Source organism: Miniopterus schreibersii (genome assembly GCF_964146895.1).
Source record: "Miniopterus schreibersii genome assembly, chromosome: Y".
NCBI classification, from domain to species: domain Eukaryota; kingdom Metazoa; phylum Chordata; class Mammalia; order Chiroptera; family Miniopteridae; genus Miniopterus; species Miniopterus schreibersii.
This window is the reverse complement of record NC_138120.1, coordinates 13,490,201-13,502,430: the sequence shown is the minus strand read 5'-3', so window position 1 is coordinate 13,502,430 and position 12,230 is coordinate 13,490,201.

Below are 12,230 nucleotides of genomic sequence, written 5' to 3'. Positions count from 1 at the left end.
AACGGTGAGGACCCAAGAAAACAAAATCAGATGTGAAAGAGGCGATATAACAACTGACATGACAGAAACAGAAAGAATACTAAGAAAACACTATGCACAACAATAAAGTGGGGAAGCTGCGTAAAATGGACACATTCCTCAAAACTACAATCTGCTAAAACTCAATCGGAAAGAATCAGAAAACCTGGAGGGCCAGTAAAAATGGATGCAATTGAAGAAGTAATAAGAAAAAAACTTCCAGCAAACAAGTGTCTGGGGCCAGATGGATTTACATGCGAGCTTACCTAAACATTTAAAGAAGAATTAAAACCCACTCTCCTCAAAATATTTTAGAAAATTCCAGAGGAGGGAGATATTTTTATGAGACCAGTATTATAATAATCCCAAAACCAGATGAAGATCCTGCAAATAAAGAATTTCACAGACCAACGTCCCTCATGAACATAGGTGCCAAAATCCTCAGAAAATATATTACCAAATTTTATCCAGCAATACATTAAATAAGATCATACACCATGACCAAGTGTGATTTATTCTGGAGACGCAGCGCTGGTATAATATTCGCAAATCAAGAAATGTGAGAGCTAAACAAAATGAAGGACAAAAATCTTATGATCATATCAATAGATACAGAGAAAATATTCTAGAAAATCCAGCACCCATTTTGGAAAAAACTGGGAGCAAAGTGGAAATAGAGGGAATATATCTCAACATAATAAAGGCCATATACAACATACCTGGGGCCAAAATCATACTCAACGTGCAAAGGCTAAAACCATATCCCCTAAGAAGAGGAATAAGACACGGTTGCCCCTTTCACCACTACTGCTCAGCATACTACTGGAAGTCCTAGCCACAGCGAGCAGACAAAAAGAGAACATAAAAGGCATCCGTATCGGAAGAGAGAAGGTTAACTGTCATTACTTGCAGATGACATGATATTGTACATAAAAAACTAAAGAGTCCACCGAGTACTTGTGGATATAATTAATGAATTTGGCAAGGAAGCTGGAAGCAAAATTAACATCAACACATTGATGGCATTTTTTTTACACCGATTATGAACTCTTAGAAAAGACTATACCATTTACCATTGCAACTGAAAAAATAAGACACCTAGGAGTAAAGTCAAAGAAGGATGTAAAAGACTTGTATTCAGAAACAGGACATTGAAAAAAGAAATAGAGGAAGATACAAAGGAGTGAAAGAATTATAGACTGAAAGAATTAACATTATCAAAATATCCATGCTACCCAAAACAATCTATAAATTCAACACAATTGTCATCAATCCCAACAGTGTGTTTCACAGAGCTGGAAAAAATGTTTCGAAAATTTATAGGAAACCAAAAAAGACCCCGTGCACCCACAGTATTCTTGAGAAAGAACAGAGTTGTAGGATCACATTACTGAATATCCTGCTGTAGGGCAAAGCCACTGTGATCAGAACAACCTGCTTCTGGCACAGGAACAGGCACATAGATCAATGGAAAAGTACAGAATCCTGAAATTGACCCATGCCATCATGGTCAATTAATATTTGACCAAAGGGTCAAGAATAAGCCATACAGTAAAGACAGACACTTCAGGTCCGGATATGGGTTCTTGCTGTGCTCAGTGTGGTCTCACTGAGCCTACAGACAGGGGCTTGGGATGTGGTCACGTAGCGTGGAAAAGGCTCCTGGGCACCCCACTCGCTCCCCTTTGCTGTTGGGCTTCTGAAACATTTCTTCCAAACTGTGAGACTACAGCAGGCATCATCGTATTCAGCCCCGCCCCTCACTGTGAGCCTCAGTGTATGGGCCTTGTACCTGTAGAGAAACATTCCTGAGGAAGTCCTATTTTGCCTTAGCATCTTTAGGTTTCCTTTGGTTCGGTGTCTAGTGGGCTCTTTCCTAAGGCAACTCACGTTTCCCACTTCAGAATTCGTTTTCTTTAACACTTCCCACACATCCACAGGGACCCCTGGTAATATCCACAGGGAGAAATGCCCGGGCAGTAGAGGCTATTCCAGTATAAGGGATATCTGAGACTGAAGTGAGAGTCAAAGGGAAGAACTGTGGCTGGAGAGGACTGTAGCCTACATTCTGGTAGAGTTGGATCATCAGGATTATTACCGCCAAGATAAGGTCTCAGTCTGACTCCTTTTAGATTAGTAACTTTTTATTTGTTTCCATTGCTTTTGCTCTTTTGGTCGTTCTCTCATTCTGACTTTCTCTCATCCACTCCTTGGGTTTCAGTGACGAGTAGCAAGGATGACTTGATATTGCTTAAGGATTAGTTGGTTGCACAAGGGCTTGGTCTGAAGGAACAAAGTCAATAAACAATCATATTCACAGGAGGCCATGTCCATTTGAGGAAACGTAAAAAGTGTCAAAAACGGGCAAGGTGTACTGACTGTGGACATCATAGTCCAGAGATTGCCCAACACAAATTCATGTCCATGCCTTTGCCTCTGTGTGTGTGCATGTGTGTGTGTGTGCTTGTGTGTGCTTGTGTGTGAGGGCTGTGGCACACTCTCCTTCTTATTGTCCCTCTGCTCATTTACTCTTCCAGCAGGGGATTCTTGCCCAAATGAACCTAATACACTTCTGACTTCCCACACGCCTTGACTCAATTCGCCACAGGTATCTGTGCACCTTATTCCACCCCTTGCTAAATGTCGCTTGGGATCTTCGGCCTCAGAGACTGATTCTCTCAGCAAAACACTGTGCAGTCATACTTCTAGAGAGGGACTTTGGTTCAACTGTGAAGTCTCCCACCTGGTTGCCTGTTCCTAATGTGTGACCGACTCCCTACAGGGAGGATACTTAGAAATCCATCATTTTTTAGGACCCAACACTGGACATTTATGCAAGTTTATTTGGTAGGCTCAGAAGGCATTCTTACATTTGTCCAGCCGATGGCCTATATGTTCACTCTGGTGATTATTTTGTAGATGCTGAAAATGCATTCTCAAGATTATCCATTAAGAGGCAGCACTGTTCCTAGAATGATTTTATTGGGAATAACGTCAAGGCAGTCTTACGCTTGCCCACATGGAAGCGGCATCTTTGACCCAAACAATTTTATTGGGGATCCTGGCATTTGCTTCCAACGTTCGAACATAATACGGAACTGAGCTCTCACAGGGATTTTACTGAGAAATCTGGCAATGCATTATCAAGATTTTCCGTTAGGCTCTGCTTCCTTGCAAGTCCATATTCTCCATCTCTAACTTATGTGCCTGGAGCACCTCCAGCGGGCACCAGGTGCACTGGTCGACAAATAGGAAAACGCACGGGGAGCATCCCCAACAAAATCATTAGCTAAAAAATGCTGCCAACGGATGCTTGAGAATGACAATTCATTGCCAGTATCCCGCAAATAATAAGTTTTTGGGAAAGTTTTGCCACCTATGAAAAAGATTACGAATGCAGTGCCAGCATGCCCAATAAAATCATACTGTGGAAAACCTGCCTTCTGGTTGACAAGTGCAAGAATGGCTGCGTAGCATCTCCCATAAAATTATTTGATTGAAAATGCTGTCCTCCGTGGACAATCGTGAGAATACATTGCCAGCATCCCCAGTAAGGTCATTTGTACGGAAATACTGCCAATTCTCAGATAAGTCTGAGAATGTATTGTCAGAATCACCACAAAACCTCTCTGTCGGCAAAATGCAAAAGGGTGAGAATGCGCTGATAGTATCCCCAATCCAATCATGTGGTTGAAAACTACTGTGACCTCATGTAGAGACCTGAGACTGCCTTGCAGGCATCCTCAATTAAATCATTTGGGGCGAAACGCTGCCACGCATCCCCGCAAAAAAACTTTCTCTGGGACAAATGCTGCCAAGTGTGGGACAAACGTGAGCATCCATTGCCAGCCCCTGTAAAATTATTTGGTTGAAAAAATGCTGCCCCTTTGAATAAAAGGTGATAATGTATTTCAGGCATCTCCCGTAAAAACGTTTGATGAGAAATTACCTGACATTGTTTACAAATGTGAGAGAGCATTCCCGGCATTCCCAAGAAAAGCATTTGTTTTAAAAATGCTGCCACCTTGTGGAGGTAAGTGGGAGAGCATTAAACGCATCCCCTTTGAAAAAAACTTGGTGGAAATATTCTGCCCCCTGGTGGACAAGGTGAAGCATGCATTGACTGCATCCCCAACAAAATCACTCTTTGAGAAAAAGGCCACCAGGTGCTAAAGGACTGTATGAATGATTTCCCAGAATCCCCAATGAAACCCCTACTGAGATCAAGGTGCCAACTGGTGGACAAGAGTGAGAACGCATGCTCTGGAATCACAATAAAGTGATTTGGGCCTAAAATTCTGATAGCCAATGTCCACGTGTGAGAATTCAAAACCAACATCCACACCCACACACACAATATCACTTTAGGGGAAAACTGCGGCGAATAGTTGGACAAACGTGAGAATGTACAGCCAGCAGCAATAAAGTCGCTTGGTGGAAAAATTCCGCAACTGGCTGAACAAACGTAAGAATGCATTCTCAGCTTACCAAACAAAATCACTTGTGATGTCAAGGTGCCGACGGGTGGACAAGCGGGAGAAACCATTGCCTTTATGTGCAATAATAACATTTGGTGGAAAAATGCGGGCTTGTTGTAAACAGGCTTCACAATGCATTGCCAGCAGCCCCAATAATATCAGTTGTTGGAAAAAGGCCGCCACATGTTTGACAAGTGTGAGAATGCGTTGCCCGCATCCTCATGAAAATCCCTTCTGAGATGATGCTGGCTGCCAAATGGCGGACACATTTGAAAATACATTGCCAAGATTCACAATGAAAATCTCTTGTGGGAAAAATGCCCTTATCTTGTCGACTTGTGTGAGTGTTCATTGCCAGCATCCCCAGTGAAATCACTTGTGGGAAAATGCTTCCACCTATTGGACAAGAGTGAAAATGCATCGCCAGAAGCCCCAGTGAAGTTACATGGTGGAAAATAGCTGCCACTTGTTCTCCAAGGAGGAGCATGCAGTGCCAGGATCCTCAATAATATCATTTGGTGGGAAAATACTGCACCTGGTGTTTGAGTGTCAGAAGGAATTGCCAGCAGCCTTAAAACAATCATTTGTAAATAAGAAACCAGTCACCTTTCTACAAATGTGAAAATGCAGTTACAGCATCTCCAATAAGATCACTTGTGGAGAAAATGCTGTCACCTGGTATTCGAGCAAGGGAATGCATTGCCAGCGTTCTCAGGAAAATCCCTTGGTAAACAAAAGTGGCCACCTTGTGGACAGATGTGGGAATGCATTGCCAGCACAACCAAAGTAATCGTTTGGTGGAAAATGTGGCCTCTTGTTTGAGAGACTGAAGAATGCATTGCCCGCATCCGCAATAAAATCATTTTGTGGAAAAGTACTTCTACGAAGTACGTTGGACGAACGTGCTTCCAGCATTCCCCAAACGATACTTTGTGGTGAAAGTGTTGCCAGCTATTGAACAAAAGTGAAAGTGCCATGCCACTATTCCCAATAGAATCATTTTTGGGAAAGTAGGTTCAATGGCTGTTAAAACATGAGAATGCCTTGTCAACATCCACAAAATAATCACATTTGTGGAAAATGTAGCCAAGTCTTTTTCAAACTTGAGACTGAATTTTCAACACCCCCAATAATATAATTTGGTAGTAAAAATGCTTCCACAAACGTGTTAAGACAAACGTGGGAAAGCATTGCCAGCATCTCAAACAGAATCGTTGGTGGAAAAATGCTGCCATCTCATGTTTCAGCGCCAAAATGCATTGCCAGTTTCCCCAAAATGGGACAGTGGAGGGAAAATGCAGACAGCTGTAGAAAACAACGTGGGAATGCCTTGCCAGCATCCTCAGTAAAAGTACTTTGTGGGGAAATTCTGCCACCTGGTGGAAAAGCGTGAGAATGCACTTCCAGAACATTCCTGATATTCACTAGTGGAATATTGACGCCAACTGATAAATATAGAACCATTGCAAGCATCTCCAGCGAAATCGTGCGGTAAAATAATTCTGCTGCCTGCTTGACACACATTAGCTTCCATTGTCAGCATAGCCAATAAAATCTCGTGGTGTCAAAATGCCACCACCTGGTGGACAAACGAGAAAATGCATCTTCTGCATCTCCACAAGCATCCCAAATATGATCCTCAGTTGGAACAATACTGCCACCTGGTGGGTAAACGTGAGAATGCATCCACGAGTTCACCAATGGATTCATCCTGTTGAAAATGTTTCCACCTGTTGAATGGAATTGTGAATGCTTTTCCAGCATCCCCAATAAAATTACTCGTGAAATCATGCCGACACCTGGTGGAAAAGTGTGAGAATGCATTGCCAGCATCCCCAGAACAATCGTTGGTAAGAAACTTTCTGCCGCCTCTGGACAAAAGTAAGAATTCAGAGTGAGCATCTGCAATAATACCATTTGAGGAGAAAATGCTGCCACGTGGTGTTTCAGCATGAGAATGCAAAGGCTGAGGCTGCTCTGGAACCACTTGCCTCTATTGATCATCACAACCACCATATATTTCCTTAAGTGTCTCCTTATTCCTCCACAGGTCATCCTGAAAACACTGCCCGTTATAAACGGGTTGTGGCGGCACATGTTGAACACAGGGCTGGTGGAAACTTAAGAGATCCCACTGGCGGCAGTGACCCATTTTACAGATTGGGGATTATTCAGTATTCTTTAGTAATAGTCAGAGGAGACAATAGGAGGTTTGTTGTGTTCAGGGGACCTCCCACACTGTGAGATAAATAGGAGGGACTGTCCATTTTACTTCATAGAAGAGTCATGCACATGAGAAGCTTTCTCAGCGAAATATGTGTTTTCAAGCAAACATTGTTTCCCTGCACAGGAAATAGATGCAGAATGTCCCTGTGGGAAAGCATTGAGATGCGGAGACATCCAGAGCATGGCATGTAGTTAGAAAGATAAATTAAGAGCAAGTACCGTGTCTGTCTGTCTGTCTGTCTGTCTGTCTGTCGTTTGTGTGTTGGTTTGAGCCTTACGATTGGCTGCCTTGGAATGATCGACCAGTCCCTGGGAGGGCTGGGCCTTACAGTTGCAGAAGTGGGTAAGTTATGCTTTGGCAGAGGAAATGTATCATGAGTTTCTACAAGGGCCAGACAGGGTGGAGCAGGGAGAGGAGAAGGAATTGATTGAGGAGGAATTAATTGGCAGGGAGCAGTTTGTCCTGGGTGAGAGGACGCCATAAAAGTCATGAAGGTAGTGGTTGATGTTGAGCCTCAGGCACAGATAGAAACAAAACATCCACAAGAAGAGCCAGTCGAGCAGGAGCACGAAGAGGATTGGCTCAGTGGGAAGTGCACCTGGTCCCCACTGGATGTGCTCCGGGCACTTAAGTTAGGAATGTAGCCCGTGAACTTACAAGTGAGCAGATCCTTCTGCTGGCTCAAGCCCAGTACCTGGCAGCGGCGGCAGCCCTGTTTAGAACTGAAAAGCACAAACGTTCAGTGCATTGCCAGATGCTGAGTCAATAGTGTATCCTTGACTCTACAGAAGGGAACGCAATATGCCTGCCCTAGTGCATGAGAAATGTATTAGTGGGGATCGGTAGCTCAGAATCAAATAGACACATTGGAGTGAAGCTCAGGATAGTGAGAACAGTGTGATCCAAAATCTCAGAGACACCCTTTTATCTCACCAGTACCACAAAAACTCTCCCTGGGCTTCAGGAGCGCCGTCCCAGATCAGACTCATGCGCAGAACAAGGGCCATTGCCTCCACACTGCTCTGTGTCACTCAGGTTCTTCTTGGGGTAATGCTGCACTCGAGGGGGGCTGCGTGTCCAAGTCCTCTGTATATCCAAGTCAGTGAGAGGCAGGAATGAGTGATGTCCACAAATAAAGGTATCCTGTTAAGCACTCAGCAGGCAAGTATGTAGGCGAGGTCAAAGGCTGTCAGGAAAACAGTGTGCCCGTGTGTGTATAAACACATGGAGCCCACAAGAACCACTGTGCTCTCTTTTTGCATCTTATGGTGAAGGAGCTGGGCTAGGGGTTAGAGAGGTGGGAGCAATCCAAGCTGCTTTAAGGATCTGCTCCTTTTTGTAGCTGTTTCATGTTCAGCTTGCAGCGTGCAGGCGTTTTGACCTGCTGCAATTTGTCAACAATCTGGAATTGTCAGCCATTATCAGTGACCAAGATGAAACCATGCTCAGCCACATGATCAATCTGAAGGTCAGGCTGTGCAGACCACGGCTGGGGAGGTAGAGAGCTTGTGAAAAAATCCTATCCCTGCAGGAAGGAATAGGCGGGAGTTCTGGAATAAGTTATCACCCTAAACCGGATCCACTATCCTTTTGCAGGTGAAGGAAGCCTGGCATGGCAGCAATCGCTGCAAGACTGTGCTGCTCTTTCACAAAAACCCCTACATCCACGATACTGTGATTGTGAAGGATCCTCTCATAACCATCACAGGAGAGAGGAGGCTCCCTGCATGGCCTGCGGCAAGAAGTGTGTCCAAGTTGGAAGGTGACAGGTTCCTCTCCACACACTCCTCAAGCTGCAGGATACAGGGTGACCCATTCCACTCACATTCAGTGGTACCTGCAGTATGAACGACAGGCCTACAACTGCAGGCAGAACAGCAGCATTCACTTCTTCAACTTCGTCTCTGATCACCATGTTTCGGGATCTGACAGGATTGCTTAGGTGGGTCCTTGCAGGAAATGCCATTAGAGAGCTTGGTGTGATCCCCTGCTTTTTGGGTTTGTGGTTTAGACGCCTGCCCTCTCCTGTGGAGCCCATTTTTCCTTTCCAGATCAACAGTGAGAACTATGAGTGTATGTTGGCATCAGGAGAGGGGACATAGATGATAACAGGTGAGCAGAGACCAACTCTTCACTTGCCTCTGGATTGCCAGGTAGCTGGGACATTGTTTTCTCACATGAACACACTGAAGCTGGGAGAAATACAGCCTGTGACATCATCACGGTATGAGGATGAGGCTGGAAGTTCTGAGCACCGCAGTGCCAATCATGTTCACTTGGGGGAGGCTGAAGGATGATGAGGTCATGTCTGTTTCCTCTGTCACTCAGAATGAAAGTAGATTCTTTGGCCTATTTCTCTGATCTCACACCTCAGGTCACCAACACCACCCTCAGGCCTGCCTACAATGCATTAAGGAGAAGTTCTGTGATGTGCTTCCTAGAACCCCCTCCACAATTTTCCAGTATCCTCCTTCATGAAAATGCTGAGGCTGCTGTGCCACCACATCCCTCTATTGATCATCACAACCACCATGTATTTACTGAATTGTATCGCTGGCCTTCCTGGGTACACTGCCCATCACAACCAAGTTGTGGTGGGAACTGTTGAATGCATGGCTGGAGAAAACGGAAGAGATTCCAACTTTGTCAGGTTTGGGCTTGACATGATTTTTAAATACTTTTTGATTATCCTCAGAGGAGATGATACCAGATTTGCTGTGTTAACTGCACGTATTTAACGTGTGAGAACTATAGGAGGGACCTTCCAATATAAGTAGTGCACGTGAGAAGCTTTTTCAGATTAAAAGGTGTTTCAAGCAAAGATTCTTTTCCTGCGTAGAAATTAGGTGCAGAATGTCCCTGTGGAAAGGCATTCAGCCATGGATATATGCAGCACATGGAATAAATGGCAAGATAAAGCGAGAGCATCTAATGTGCCTGTTTATGTATTGTTTGCCTTGACAATGGACTCTCTGAATTACCCGCCCCGTGAATGCATGGCCTTTACAATTGCAGAAGTGGCTAAGTTGTGTTTTCTGATGGTATCAGAAGCCAAAATTCTTTCTGTGTGGTAGAGACTGTGGTGGATTAAGAAATCAGTGAAAGTCCAATAGAGTTTACCATTTTCCCTTGGGTGATAAGGGAGTTCAAGGAAAGGCCTTGTGTGCAAGGGTCGGAATTTGCAGTGATAAGTTATAAAGGATGATGCGTTTGCCATACCCTCGCTTTAGGGAGACAGCAGGGAACCAGGCCGGGGTTTTACGTTCATTTCACAGTTAAACCAAATTCCCTTTGTAGAAGTATGTGCAAACTGTATTTTTCTGTTAGAAGCCGCCTTTTGGCACGTGCGGACATAACTGCATGCTGTGACTGTTCAAGAATGAGAATCCATTTCCAGCATCACGAAAGAAATGACATTTTGAGGTAAATGCAAACAACTCTTGGGCATACCTGAGCATGCCTACCGTGCATGCCCAATGAAATCATTTGGTGGAAAAGTGCTGCCACCTGGTGGAGAAACGAGGGAATGCAGTGGTACCATCCCGAATGAAATGACATGTGAAGTCATGCTGCCATCTCGTGGACAAGTGTGGATATGCATTGCCAGCCTGCTCAGTAACTTTATTTGTAAAAAAAAGCTGCCATGTTTTGACAAGCATGAGAATGAATTGCCAACATCCCCAATAACATGATTTGAAACGAAAAGCTGCCATCTATTGGATAAGCGTGAGAATGCCTTTCCAGCATTCCCGACAATGTTATTTAGGAGAAAAATGCTGCGACCTGGAAGGATATGACAGGATACTGAGGTTGGGCCTCGGTGGCAATGCAGAAGGAGAGCTTTGGGTTCCCCTACCTCTTGGGTTCGTAAAGTGAGATCCCTGGCTTCTTCTGACTAGTCCTGTTTGCCCTACTAGAACATCAGTAATAGAAGTGTGGTCTAATCATCTCAAGTACTGTGCGAGGAGCTTGGCCCCAGGAGAGTGAAGGTAGAGGAGTACAGGTGAGGGGGACTGTTCCTGGACACTCGCCCCTAGTTTGCTAGGTAGCTGGGTCATTGCTTTCTCTCATGGACGCCCTGATACTGGGAGGAGTAGAGCCTGTTATGTCAGGTCCTCAGAGAATCAGGTTGAGAAAGGAAGTATGTAGCACTGCAGTGGGAATTATATTCAGACAGGGACACCTGATGTAAAATGAGGAAGTGTGCATGTGCAAAATCATTCAGCATCAAAGCAGATTCATTGACCCACTCCTCTGAACTCTCGCTCCAGGCCACCTCCCTCACCCTTAGGCCCGTCTACTATTCCTTAAATGGAGGCTCCCATGATGTCCTTCCTCTGACCCTTCCCACACTTGTCCAGGAGTCTTTTCATACAAAGGCTGAGGCTGCTGTGCCACCACTTCCTTTTATGGATCATTGCAACCATCAAATATTTCCTTAGGTGTGTCCAAATTCCTAACTGGGTGATCCTGAGGTCATTGCTCATTAAAAAGGTGGTGTGGTGTGATGCATCCAACACAAGGCAGCAGGAAATTTAAGAGATCCTAATTTCAGCAATGACCGACTCTTCATGTTAGGGCCACCAATAATTATACTATACTCTTTAGGAATTTTGCTAGGAGATGATAGTCAATTATTGTGTTAGGGTATCTCCCACAGTGTGAGTTAAATAGGAGGGACCATCCATTTTCCTTCAAATAGAGAAGTGCACATAAGAAGGTTTTGACATGAGTATGTGTTTTCAAGCAGACATTATGTTCCTGCACAGGACAATGGAGCAGAATGTCTGTGTGACCAGGTATTCAGTCACAGAGAGATCGGGAGCATGGTATGAAATGGAAAGTTAAAGCAGGAGCATCAGCTCTGTTTGTCTGTTTGTCGTGTGTTCTTGGAACACATAAATCAAGAGCATCAATAGCGTCTGTCTCTGTGGTGTTTGTCCCTAGTTTGGGGCATTACAACTGGCTGCCTGTGAATGACCATTGCCTGTGAGGGCTGGGCCTGTGCAGTGGCAGTGGCGGTTAAGTTGTTATGCTTTAGGACAGTATGAGAAGACAGAATTCTTTCTGTGTGCTGGAGGCTGGGGAGGAGGGAGAACTAAGAGTAAGTCCATTGAAGTGGGTGATACTAATGGACCCAGGGACATAAGGTAGCTCAAGGAAAGGGATTTGGGAGCAAGGGCCTGAATGTCCACTGCGAGCTCCGAAAGGATGATGGATTTCCAGGTTCCTTTCTGTCGGAGGTCAGCTCACACATTGACAGCAGGCAACGCGGTGGGAGGCTTCCCAGTGCATTTCACACTTGAAGCAGAAGCCCTCCCTAGAAGTATGAGAGCACTGTATTTGCTGCGAGAATCATCCTCTGAGCCCAGGATTCAGAACCACACTTAGCCAGTGGGAGTATAAATTGCATGTAGGAGTTGTGGGGAAGAGAGCAAAGGCATGTGAGCAGTCAGTCTGGATATTAGGTTCACTTGGGGTCGAATCCCCAGCTGGAAGGGTAAATG